Source organism: Lathyrus oleraceus, chromosome 7, assembly GCF_024323335.1.
Source record: "Lathyrus oleraceus cultivar Zhongwan6 chromosome 7, CAAS_Psat_ZW6_1.0, whole genome shotgun sequence".
In the NCBI taxonomy this organism is placed as follows: domain Eukaryota; kingdom Viridiplantae; phylum Streptophyta; class Magnoliopsida; order Fabales; family Fabaceae; genus Lathyrus; species Lathyrus oleraceus.
This window is the reverse complement of record NC_066585.1, coordinates 139,390,686-139,403,968: the sequence shown is the minus strand read 5'-3', so window position 1 is coordinate 139,403,968 and position 13,283 is coordinate 139,390,686.

Genomic DNA, 13,283 nt, shown 5'->3' with positions numbered 1-13,283 from the left:
AAAGTAATGAGTTTGTTTTTATTACCACTATCTCTAAAAACCGATTTTGCAGAAGCCATCCTCTGAATCTTAGGAGCAAGTTACCTATAATCCGCTCTAATGCCAAGTGTAAGTATAGAATGTAACCTTGAAGGGGAGGGGGGGGGGGGGGGTGAATTGGATTTACCAGATTTTTCTCAGTTTTAGTGGATGATTCTTATCTTCTTATTTTCCCAAAAATATTGTGATGAACATATGAAGTAAAATACAGAATATTAAATGCAGAAAGAAAAAAACACCAAGATATATATGAGGATAATTCATCATTGTATATATTTAGTCGAAGAATCAGAGTAAAACAAGTGGAAGTTAAGCTAAAATGAAGAAGAATGACCAAAGAATGAGAAAAAATAGCTAAGTGTGAGAATTGTGTACTCAGTGAAAATTTGAGTGAAAAGGGGAGCAAAAGCGTGCAACCACTAGAACAATCACGCTCAGCATCACGCGTGCAATAATGACATAAACGTTGCATCGTGCACCCGATGCTAGGTATCACACGCATGATAAGTGCTTTTTCTAGGCTTTTCTGACGCGTTTTGGTCCATTCTGACGCCTTTAAAAGGGGATTTTCTGCACTTTCACGAGGTTTACGAAATATGGAGATGAAGTTGAGAGCATAAATGATGATTTTTAGAGCATTTGAAGCCATTAAAGGTTATTACTTCAAGGGATTTCATATGTTATTTTCATCATCAATTGTGATATTGTTAATTGCATTATGAGTAGCTAAGCTCCTTTAGGTTAGGCTGTGGTATGATAACCTATTTCTATATTGTTGAATTCTATGTTGATTTGACTTTTGTATGAAATTTTTGATCTATAATGTTATTCAATTACTTCTTGTTCGTAATGCTTTTTATATGAGATACTTTTTAAATCTGATTTTGGGCACATATGGAATACTAACCATTAGCCTATGTGTTAGACCTATGACAATTGTTGTACTTACGCTAGTTGAATAGGAATGGGAGACCTTGAGTAATGGCATAGAGAATTAACGTCCTATACATCGCCTAATCCTGCTTACGCTGGCAGACTAGGGATAGAAAGCTCTGAATAGTGGTTAGTGAGTTATTTCGTGAGGGATCATCTATAACTATTTTGTTAAATCACCGTGGCGTTATAGTGATAAGACCATTCATACAAGGCATCAAACATCAACAATAGAGAAATAGTTGATTCTAGAATAGAACCTGACCGCTTTCGTGATATTATTTAGTCGTTTATTTACTTTTCGTACTAAAACTCGAAAAACCCCTATTTTACTAGTTTTTTATACATTGGACATATTTTATTTTGTTTGAAGGCAGTTCATGTGGATTCGATCTTTTTATTACTTCGACATTATCGGTACCCTTGTCGAAAAGTCATCAATATACTAGCTCCTCTTTCCAATCAAGGGTACGTCTAATTCCCCCACATTCCGTGAGAGATTTTACTATGTTAGAAATAGTAGAATCTCACTCTAAGCCTTTCTCTTAATCTCTAACACAATCAAGAAATCCAAACAATAAAAAAGTACAACCCACTTTCTTATACAACACACCTAACATAAACAACTTGATGCTTATGATTTTTTTTACAACACAAACTAGACTAAGTTAGCTAGAGATTACTTCTTGACACTTTCAAGTAAGTATGCTAATTTGATATTCCGTTGCAATTCACAATAAATAAATAAATAAATAAATAAATATATATATATATATATATATATATATATATATATATATATATATATATATATATATATATATATATATATATATAAAAGATTTAATGCTCATAAATGATTATGAAACTTTCAAAGAGAATTCAAAATATGCAACAAGTTTCACAATGTTTATGCACAAGAACACTTAGTGACAAAAATGAGTAAGAATTGTAATTTTAGATTGATAGGAAGAGATAACCTTTGAAATTCAGAAACCAAAACTATTTATATTCAAAACATAGATTTTGAAAAGATAAAATTATATGAAACATTACCATACTTACGTAGATATACCTGGTTACAACTAGAAGGTAATTAGTTACATCTGTTTTAAAAAATTCAAAAACAAAATTTATTCTTGAGCTTATAAAATAATATACATAATGTAATTTGTTTGATACCAAGCCTTGACATAATCAATCTTTGTAACATTGAGATTTTGCCTTCTTTAATAATAACTTGAATAAGTTCATTTTTCTTCATCAAAACATATGTCAATGATAGAAGCTTATCTTCACATTAAGCTTGTAAAAAATTTAAATAAAATAAAAAATTTGATTGATTTTAAATTTAGAATTTAGGTCTATAGTTCTTCCCACAAACTGAATCGAATGGAATCTGAAAAACTTAACAGTCCAAAGGATTGGAATTTGAGTCCATAGTTCTTAGCCGTGGTTTGAGAGTTTGAGTCGAACCCGAAATGAATCGAAGATCACCTTAGTCAATATAGTACACCCATTTTTCTTTTCAATAAAATAGCTGCACGACATGATTTGTTTTATGAAATAAATGCAATGTTTGGCATTATTCCTTCGAATTTCTGTAATTCAATCAATGTTTGAAAATGGCACGTGACTCCATTCTTCTTCTGATTGCAACCATGACTTTTAAATCTGGCAATCTTTGGATTGGTTTAAACTTAGAAAGTGCACACAAAAAAAACAAATGTTGTATCAACTTGTCTAGTCCCTCTTGTCTCATAATTGTATATACCCTCCCCAATACGGCATATATATAAGTGATGTTTAATAATGAACATCATGGTTAAAAGGTCGCATTACTAGTAAGCTATATCAAGGAATTAAAACCGTGCTTAATTGGGTGATTATATGGATATTATATCAGATTGATAATTAAAAATGGCAAGTTGGGTAAATATTAAACATGCTTAATCAATCGTGAAGCATCTCAAAAAGTCTTAAAGAAAAGTGCAAAATTGGAACTCATTGTACCAAACAAAAACCATATCTTAGAAGATAATAGAATTTCTATCCAAACTCTGTCCCACAATAGAAAAAGTCTTGTATAGCATCACATTTAATAGAAAAAGCTGGAGGGCGGCACTAGCCAATAAAATTTGATTTAACCCTCAAAGATTAAGACCCTTGACTCAATTTAAGCCTAGTTAGTTACTTCTAACAACCCCTTATAAATTGAAGCATGTCATTCTTCTTCATACACATCTTCAATATACAAAACAACTTCAACTCTATTTTCATTCCTATCTATCTCTTAGCAAATAGCTACCCTTTTTAAACACTTGAAGTTAATTCACATTAAGAATGGCAAATTTTCGCATTGCAAAGTTTTTCATGGAGGTTGCACCACCACAATATGTCAGTGTGATGAGGCGTAGAACAACAAAGATGATGGAAACAATTACTGAAGAGGATAGAGAAATTAGCTTGAATGATAGTGTAATTTCACCACTAAAATTTGCATCCGCAATTTCAGCTTCATCACCTGTTGTTTCTGCATGCGACTCTTCAACCAATGCAAGTGTTAATACTAGGTACTTTATGAAGGAAGTTCATAGAACACTCTCAAGTTTGAATAACTGAAGCACTAATTTGGAGCACCCAATGCTGGAGATAAAAAAAGCCTTTGGACGCTCTTTCTTTTTGTTGTTATTGTTCTCTTATCTTGTATGTAGTTGTGTCATGTTCATTATTATCAAAGAACAAGGATAGTTAAGACTATAATGTAACATTAGGGACTCCAGCATCAATACTTTTCTATGATGTACAAGCTTCTAATTTTATATAAATATTAAAAACTCAAAACTGCCATAGGTTTTGGCATGCATATCAATGTGTAATAACCTCTTTCTTATGTGCAAGAAGTTAAGGCATCGAAATGAATAAATACATGTAGGGAAAATAGGTTTCCTTGATTCCTTGTGTCATAAACTTAGGAGAACCAAAATCTCACATATAGTTGAAATTATAATTCAACATTAACATGATGTCGACACACAGCTCCGAAGGATTTCTGGTATAAGAGTTTGTGTTTTTGGTGTTTGATAAGACTTTGCGTTTATGATGACGTGATGAAACATATCTTGAACCTCACAACTCCAAAGGATGTCTGGGATAAATTGGAAAATCAGTACATGTCCAACACCCTCATGAACAAATTGTTCGCGAAGCAACGTCTCTATAGCCTGAAGATGCAGAAAGAAGGCGATTTGCAGGCTCATGTCAACGTTTTTAACAACATCCTCGTTGATTTGACACGGCTTGGCGTGAAGGTTGATGATAAGGATAAAACAATTATTTTGTTTCTGCTCTTTACCAATCTCTTATGATCACTTGGCGACCACTCTCACATGCGAGAAGGAAATAAATATGTTGGATTATATTTATTCTACCCTTTTGCAACACGTACAACACCGCCCAAGTTTAGAGGAAGGTGAAAGAAGTTTAGGTGAAGGTTTGTTTATGAAGGGAGGTCAAGACCGTGACAGAGGCAAGGGTAAGGCAGTGAGTTTGAAAGAAAAAGAGGTTCAAGTCCAAGGACTGAAAATTAGCAAATTGACCATTGGAAGAGGGATTGTCCAAACAAGTCAATCAAGAGTAGTTCAGCAAATGTCATTCAATCTGATAGTTTCTGCAATGAAGAACATTTTCTTTGCGTTTCATCTGCAAAGTGCATTAATGCATGGATCCTTGATTATGGGTACTCCTACCATATGATACCGCACAGGGAGTGGTTCAACTCTTTTAAATCAGGTGATTTTGATTTTGTCTATTTAGGTGATGATAAAAATCGTACCATCACTAGAAATGGGAAACTTAAAATTGCTTTGGATGATGATGGCGTTGCACGTTGAGTGAGACGCGTTATGTTCCAAAATTGAGATAGAATGTGACTTCTCTGGGTACTCTCCAAGCAAATGGTTATTAATTTCGGTCAGATAGAGATAGAGATATCATGAGGGTTAGCAAAGGTGCAATGATAATGGCAAGGAGGACTACATGCAACATTTATAAGTTGTTGTGGGGCACATTTATGGATGATGTAGCATCTTTTAAAACTGATAATGATGCAACCAAATCATGGCACATGAGCTCGGGCCATCTCAATGAACGTGAGATGATGGAACTACATAACAGGAATTTACTTAAGGGTGTTCGCAGTTGCACAGTTAGATTGTGTAAGTATTGTGTTCTTAGGAGAAATTGTAGTTTTTTTTTCAATACCAGAGAACACAAAACCAATGGAATCTAAGACTATGTCTATTCTGATATTTGTGGGCCTACAAAAGAGTCATCATTTGGAGGTTCCAGGTACTTTTTGATATTTACTGGTTATTTTTCTCGTAAAGTCTGGGTTAATTTTCTGAAATATAAATTTGAGGTCTTTGCCAAGTTCAAATTATGGAAAGAGGAGGTTGAGAATCAGACATAGAGATAAACAAAGTATTTGTGGTCTGATAATAGAATTGAATACACTAACAATAAGTTCATGCATTAAAATGAGAAGAATGGAATCTAAATGCACTTTTCTGTGAGGAAAACACCACAACAGAACGGTGTTGCAGAGAGGATGAATAGTACTTTAACAGAGAAGGAAATATGCCTTCAGTTGAATGTTGTTCTTTTAAAAGGTTTCTAGGTAGCAAAACTAAATATGGCATATTATCTAGTCAACAGATCAATAATAGCTTCATTGGATGGCAAAGTTGCAGATGAGGTGTGGACATGTAATCCAATTGATTTGAGTAATTTGAGGATTTTTGTGTGTCCAACATTTGTGCATATTCCCGGTGAGGATCGGTCTAAAGTTGACCCCAAATCAAACTAATGCATCTTTAATGGCTACAATAAAAGTTTGAAGGGGTACAAGTTGTGGGGTCTGGTTAAGAGGAAGGTGGTTGTCAGTAGAGATATTGTATTTGATGATCAATCTTTGTTGAAACAGTCAGATATGACAATTGTGCCAGACACTGAGGTAGAAAATTCCAGTCACGATAAGATTCAGGTGGATAGTGAAGAGCCACTAGTGAGTCCAAGGAAAATTGTAGCCCAACAACAAGATGAACCAGACTCGGATTCAGGTGGAGTGTAAGATTCAGGTGGAGTGCAAGATTATACACTTGTGCATGATAGGGATCCCACCGTATTACACCTCTAATGAGATATGGGTTTGAAGACTTATCAGCATATGCTCTTCTTACCAGTTCAGGAGACCCTTCTATGTTTTGAGAGACTATAGCTAGGCAGAAGAAAGATAAGTGGATAGGGGCTATGGTGGAGGAGATGGAGTCCTTGAAAAAGAATGAGATATGGGATCTTGTTTAACTTCCACTGAAAAATAGGGCTATTGGATACAAGTGGGTGTACAAGAAAGCGCTACCAGTAACAAAAAAAAGAGGGGGAAATGTTCAAGGCTCGCGTAGTTATAAAGGGGTATTCACAACAGAAGGATATTTATTATAATGATATTTTCAGTCCGATCGTTAGACACACTTCTACCAGAGTTGTATTAGCCAGCGGGGATATGAATTCATATCAGATAGATGTGAAAGCGACTTTCCTCTGTGGTAATATAGAGGAATAAATCTACATGGAGTAGCCATAGGGTTTCAGTGATACTGGACATGGCTGACTTGTTTTCAAATTGATGAGGTATTTGTATGGCTTGAAGTAGTCTCCAAAGCAGTGGTACAAACGATTTGATTCATACATGATCCAGATTGGCTATAGAAGGTTTGATTATGATTGTTATGTTTATGTGAGGATCCAACCATTTGCATGATGTAAATGAGTTAAAGACTAAGTTGGGTAAGGAGTTTTATATGAAGGATATGGGTGTTGCAAAGAAGATTATTGGGATGGAAATTCAAAGGGACAAAGGAGCTAATAAATTGTGGTTGTCTCAAAAAATCTATGTTGAAGGTGTTCTTAGAAAATTTGACATGAGCAAAGCAAAGCCTGTGAGTACTCTATTGGCGAATCATTTTAAGTCTCTTTGGAACAGTGTCTGAATACAGACTCAAAGATTGTAGGTTTGCCTAAGATTCCTTATGCCAATGCAGTTAGTTATTTGATGTATGCTATGGTTTACACCAGACCGGGTTTGGCACAAAAAGATAGTCAAGTATGCAAGTTCATGTAAAACCAGGGAAGCAACATTGGGAACTAGTCAAGTGGATCCTAAGGTGCTTGAATGGTACAACAAATCTTGATATCATGTTCAACATGGAGTAGGGTGTTCCACCAGTTGTGGGATATGTAGTTTCTGACTATGCAGGTGATCTAGATGATAGGAGGTCAACATCAGGGTGTGTCTTTACTTTTGTGGGGTGGGCTATATGCCAGAAGTCATCAATTCAATCCATAGTAGTTATGTCTACAACTGAGGAAGAATACATGACAGTAGTTGAAGCTGCCAAACACGATCAGGCGAACTTTCACAGTTTCTCTCTTTTACACTCTAAAGCTTCAAGTTCTTTGTTTGAATATACCATTAAATTGAATATTCTTGTGTCTTGAGATATTTTCAATTTAGTTACCATCAAGAGAGGGTAGAGATATCATAGATGATCATAAACCTTAATTTTGTAGCTTAGTTCAGAGGAATAACTTGATTAACCACTTTGTGTATATTTGACCGCTTGACCAACTTTAGTACTTTCTTGTCTTCTTGTATTGTTTTCATCCAAACCACTTCAAGAGTTTTTACGTCTTCAAGTCATGTCATTATCAAAACCATGACATTATCAGGTCTAAGCATATTTGGCTTATCTATGAGCTTTGATCACTTCCTGATTATACCTGAAGCACATAGATTCAAAGTCCTAACTTCATCCTAATCCTAAGCCTAATAGAATATGTCTTTAAATCACATTTCCATATATATTTATGTTTGTATTGTGTTTTATAGAGAAAATAACACCATACAAATGATGTTCAGGCCAATGATAAAGGAAACAAGTGATGTTTGCGGACTTCATTTTAATTTCCCTCATTACACTCTATGATAAATCTTCCAATTTGTCAAATAGTTGACTCACCATCTTACCCATAAAAGGTAGAAATGGATGAACTTTCATAACCTTTACGAAGAGACACCAATCTATTTACCCAATAGAATAATATTTTCCATGGATCGACCAATCCATGGACTTTACTTTATCTCAAAATACAGTTAGATTGTATCGTCCATGAGATACAAATCCAACAACTATTTCCTAACCTTTTAAGCCTCATATGTAAGTGGATGGTGCCAAACATTGTATGGGGGGTATTGGAACTCGGTTGAAACAAAACATGAGGTGCATGATTTCTCCATCAATTATATTAGCTAGTATAGACATTGCTTCCCAAATGAGTTCAATATACTTATGGTGCATTACATTGATAAAGTGAATTTTGTAATTCATGAATGTCACAAAATAACCAACGTCTAGTCTAGGTGTAGGCAAGCACACTCGGGATGGAATTAGTACATCTAGTTATGTCATGTATGTTGTGATTAACCTATATAAGTGGGTAACTTCCACACGAATGCGGAATTGTATAGAGCGTAAAGATATATGGATTCCTTATACTGATCCAAAGGTTTGTCCTCGTGTAAAGGATGTGTTGCTCGCCTACTTAATGTTTCCATTAGGAGATATTTGGTACATACCAATTTATTTGACTATCTCAGGTGGCTTCTTTAACATATTTATCTCTCCAAATGAAAAATTAGCCTTATTGTAAGTATCATTCTCCACTACCCCCAACCCTTCCACCCTAGGTTTAGATTTGGTAAAAACACTAGGTTGTCAATTACAAAGTGTGTGTACGTGTTGCATAAGAATTGATGGGACCCAACAAATCTCTACAATCGCATTGATCGAATGGACCATGGAAGGCCATATCGTTGCATTGATTTATTGTCTATGAGTAGGAATATATGCTCTAACTTGATTCCCTTGAACTCTTTATATGGTATACATGATAAAGTTGTAACCACGGTTGGCTCGGGTGGCCTCGCACTCTCTGACTTGTTAGACCTCTTTATCAACCACATGTTTTATGATATTAACAAGTTATTGAGAGACCTGATATGTGATATCATGTATTCATATTTCCAACTATGGTATATGAAATATAGGATCATTACAACTAGTTCCTCACATGGAACAAAAAGCACCTCCAACAGTAGTGGGATGAGATATAAATGTTGGAATTTCCTATGGTTTTAGATGTTCTTCATCTAAATATTTGCATAACCTCTTCATTGATTATAGTGATGGTTGATCCATGTCACTAAGGATATTTTGAGACTGTAAGAGCATATGTCAAACATAGTTTATACTTGGTGAATTGAAGTTTTTATTGGTTTTGATATAGTGCTCCAATGGACGTGTCAAATTTGTTGTTGAACTTGAAAGTTAGTCGATGGATTGAGTAATATATATCAACGTTTCATTTTTATTCCAAGTGATTTCACTGAGGGAATAACGTTTTACCTCAACTGGGAGTTTCTTGTCTACTCTAAAGAGTGCTAAGTACAATGTGTGGAGATGTTGAGCTACAAAAATAAGAAATGCATAAAAGTAAAATAAAATAGCTAAAAATTTGTAACATAGCTTGATTTTTATTTAATGTATGTAAATGATTTACAATTAATAGTATTACGAGAGAAAACTATCATATTGAACATAGAACTATGACTTACACAAATGTTATCTCATTTGGGTAGTTTTGCATGTAATGCATAATTAGATCCCTTGCTTGGGATACATTGTACCCCCATGTTCGAATCATTGTCTTCCATTTCACACCATGTTTCATTGATCATATATCCTAATGAATAACTTACTCTAGATCCTGGTTCTATGATATTATCCCTATTTTCTTAGTAATGCTAACGACATGGAACATGATCCTAATTATATAGGCCTTTGATTTCATTAAATAAGTTCAAATGGGGTTATGACTCATTTATCCTTAGATTTGTCCCAACCTCCCCTTAACTGTTAGACCTACATCAAGGATTTTCTTGTAGCATGTATTTCTAGGCCTATATGAAACTACATGTTTGCTACCTGTGTTTAACTATACCTTTAACCTTCAAGTCTTGGTGTCCTTTAATAAGGCTTAAAAGGGTTTTAACTCCTTCAAGAACTCTTTAAAGAGCTTAAAGTTCAAATACTTAGGTTTAAAATGGAGGAAGCACATGGAAACATTTGTTGGCAAATTGAAGCCAATAATTCGAATGATGCTCTTATTTCTTTTTTTTTTGTGTTGTGTGATATAATTTTGGGTTAGTGTTATTTAAATTTATCATAATTTTATCTCTATTGATTTTGTAAAAAAACAAAACAAAACAAAATCTAATCGCTTATCATAATTTGATCTCCAATGTTATAAATATTTATGTTTTGCATTCTGTTATAAATGTTTTCTTAATACAATTGTCACTAGCAGATAAGTATGGAAAATTTTTAAGTTTTATTTTTACTTCACAAAATTGTGTGATATATTCAACAACCTATTCTAGAATCGGAAGGTCATATTGACTAACAATAAGTTTTAAAGTTTCCTCCAATAAGTGTCGCAACCTGAAAAAATACAGTGCGAAAAAAGACAACCGGCGAAGAAAAAAGACAGGAGAGTCGCCACCGTGCGTTATTTATCCCAAAGGAGGGAAAGGAAACGCTCGAAGTAAACCTGAAAATAGGAAAGAAAAAGACAAGGTCTCGCAACCAAATCTTGGGTTCGGGAGTCGGTTATGCGAAGGGAAGGTATTAGCACCCCTACGCATCCGTAGTACTCTACGGGATCCACTTATGCGGTTTCTGTTTAAAGGGTATGGTTTTGCCTAATGTGCTATTTACTAAAAGGTTAAGAGAAATGACTCGCGCGGATGTCGCATCCACTGCATACGTATCTCATCTGAATATGAGAATCAGAGTCTTCGTAGCTCGGCTGACCTATGGGTTGGGGGTAATTGTGCTCGCTAAGACGTCGCGTCTTATGCCTACGTATCTCATCTGGAATGAGAATCAGAGCAAGCCGTAGTTCGACTAACTACGGGGTTATGGATTATGTTACGGGGTGAACAACGTTACTACGCAATCTACCGGATGCTCGACCTTTGGAGACTTACTCGCCTGTAGTAGAAGGAGTAAACGTGTTGCTTTGGGTTTTAGGTTTTGTTTGCGTTGTAGGAACGCGCATGCAAAGAGGAAGTCCTAGGCGGAGGAACAGTGCTACCTAAATTGGCATGCAAACGGGAGGCTATGCGAAGCCTCGCATCCTATGGGGAAACAATCACATCACACAAAACATATATCTTGAAATAGAAAAAATGTCACCAAGGGGCTCAAACATTGCCTCCTATCGAGGTCTTCCAGCCAAGAAACCGTAGAAATAAAAGGGAAGAAGTAAAATACCACACGGATCAAGATCCGAAGTTACAGCAATTAAAGGATAAGCAACCCTGAGATTCTCCCAAGCTGATGCCATCAAAGAAAACCAATCAGTACGGGAAATCGGAATAAACCTCCGGAGGGTATCCCTGCGAGAATATGTGAGCCCTCACAAAAACTCAACAAAAGGGGTTAGGCAAACAGGATTGAAATCAAAAGATAACAAGGCCATGGCAACACAAAGAACAGGTTAGAACAAAACGGAATAAAGCAGATACTGTCACATTCGCGACTGCTTCGCCTAGCGAAAGCCTAACGAAGCTTCGCTGCGTGCTCGCCTAGCAAAGCGGCTAGCGAGCACCTGCGGGATTTGGATTTTCCATTGGTACCTGCACGATGTTAAAGATTCCAGATCCTATGGCATTCACCTCATAAACGAAATTGTTAAACAGTCAAGGCATAAATCACATATTCATACACAAATATAACCCTGTGGGCCAAGCCTGAGGTTACCTCATATATTCAGTATTCAACCCGAGGCATAGAGTAATAGGAACAGAGGCATACCTGATGAGAGACCTGTTAAAATTGGAAGGCAAGGCCGGATTGGCGAAGTAACGTTTAGGGTTTGCGCGAGGCGGAATGAACTTCTCAGGGCTGCCCGAAGGTTGCTGCAGAGTAGTTCCTAGGTTTGAAACTCCACGTGAACTCCAAGTCTATTTCTCAGGGAATTTCCAAGTGTCTGAAACCCTACTGAAACTCTTATATTTATAGCTGATTTTCGTGGACTTGTGGGCTTGGAATGAGGGAGACCCAAAATTTGTTATATTTTAATTATTTATTTATTTTTTTTTTCTTTTTTTTTTTTTTTGGAAAAACTGAAGGGTAAATTTTGGGGTATTACAGCTGCCCCTATTCAATCAACTGGAGACCCGGAAGGAAGATGACAGCTGCTTTCGTGCTTTCGAGGTATCAAGGGATTGAATACAATAAAAGCCCAAAAATTTGCACTGAAGTGAAATGAAGTAACAATGTCTGTCAGAATCGGCAAAGAGGTGGTCTTGAAAGAAGAATCCGTCTGGTACGGTGAGAGTCAGTCTGAATAAAGAATGTTAACTTGCATACCAAAATAAATGGTAACACAGAAATAACCATGGCCGGAATGTCGCTCATCAGTCTGAATACTGGAAAGGACTTCGATCTGAATATCGGAAAACTGACCTGAATGCCACTTCGGTCTGGATACCGGAAAACTGGCCTGAACGCCACTTCGGTCTGGATACCGGAAAACTGGCCTGAATGCCACTTCGGTCTGGATACCGGAAAACTGGCCTGAACGCCACTTCGGTCTGGACACCGGAAAACTGGCCTGAACGCCACTTCGGTCTGGATACCGGAAAACTGGCCTGAACGCCACTTCGGTCTGGATACCGGAAAACTGGCCTGAACGCCACTTCGGTCTGGATACCGGAAAACTTCATGCCTGTCAGCATCGGCAGAAATAGGGAATGATAATAGAGGCGGCGCCTGGGCCAATGACACAAAGTTAAGTCATGAACAATCTTCAGTCTGAGTACTGGAAACAACTTCTAGCTTATCACTTGGGATACCGAGAATGTTTTATGTTTACATGCATATGTTTGAATTTTTCAATGGCGTAATGCTCCATGAAAATGGAAATGCTACGCGATTTGGAAAGATGCAATGCAATATGATTCTACATGCAGGGATGCGAAATGCTGGGTAGAATGCCAAGCCGAGGCAAGGGGATCTGCTGGGGAAACGATCACCATCTTCTGGGCTCTGGCAAGGCTGTTGGAGATGCACAGCGCAAAGAACTCTGTGGGGAGATGACTAGCCATGCGGTGTTCTGGCCATACC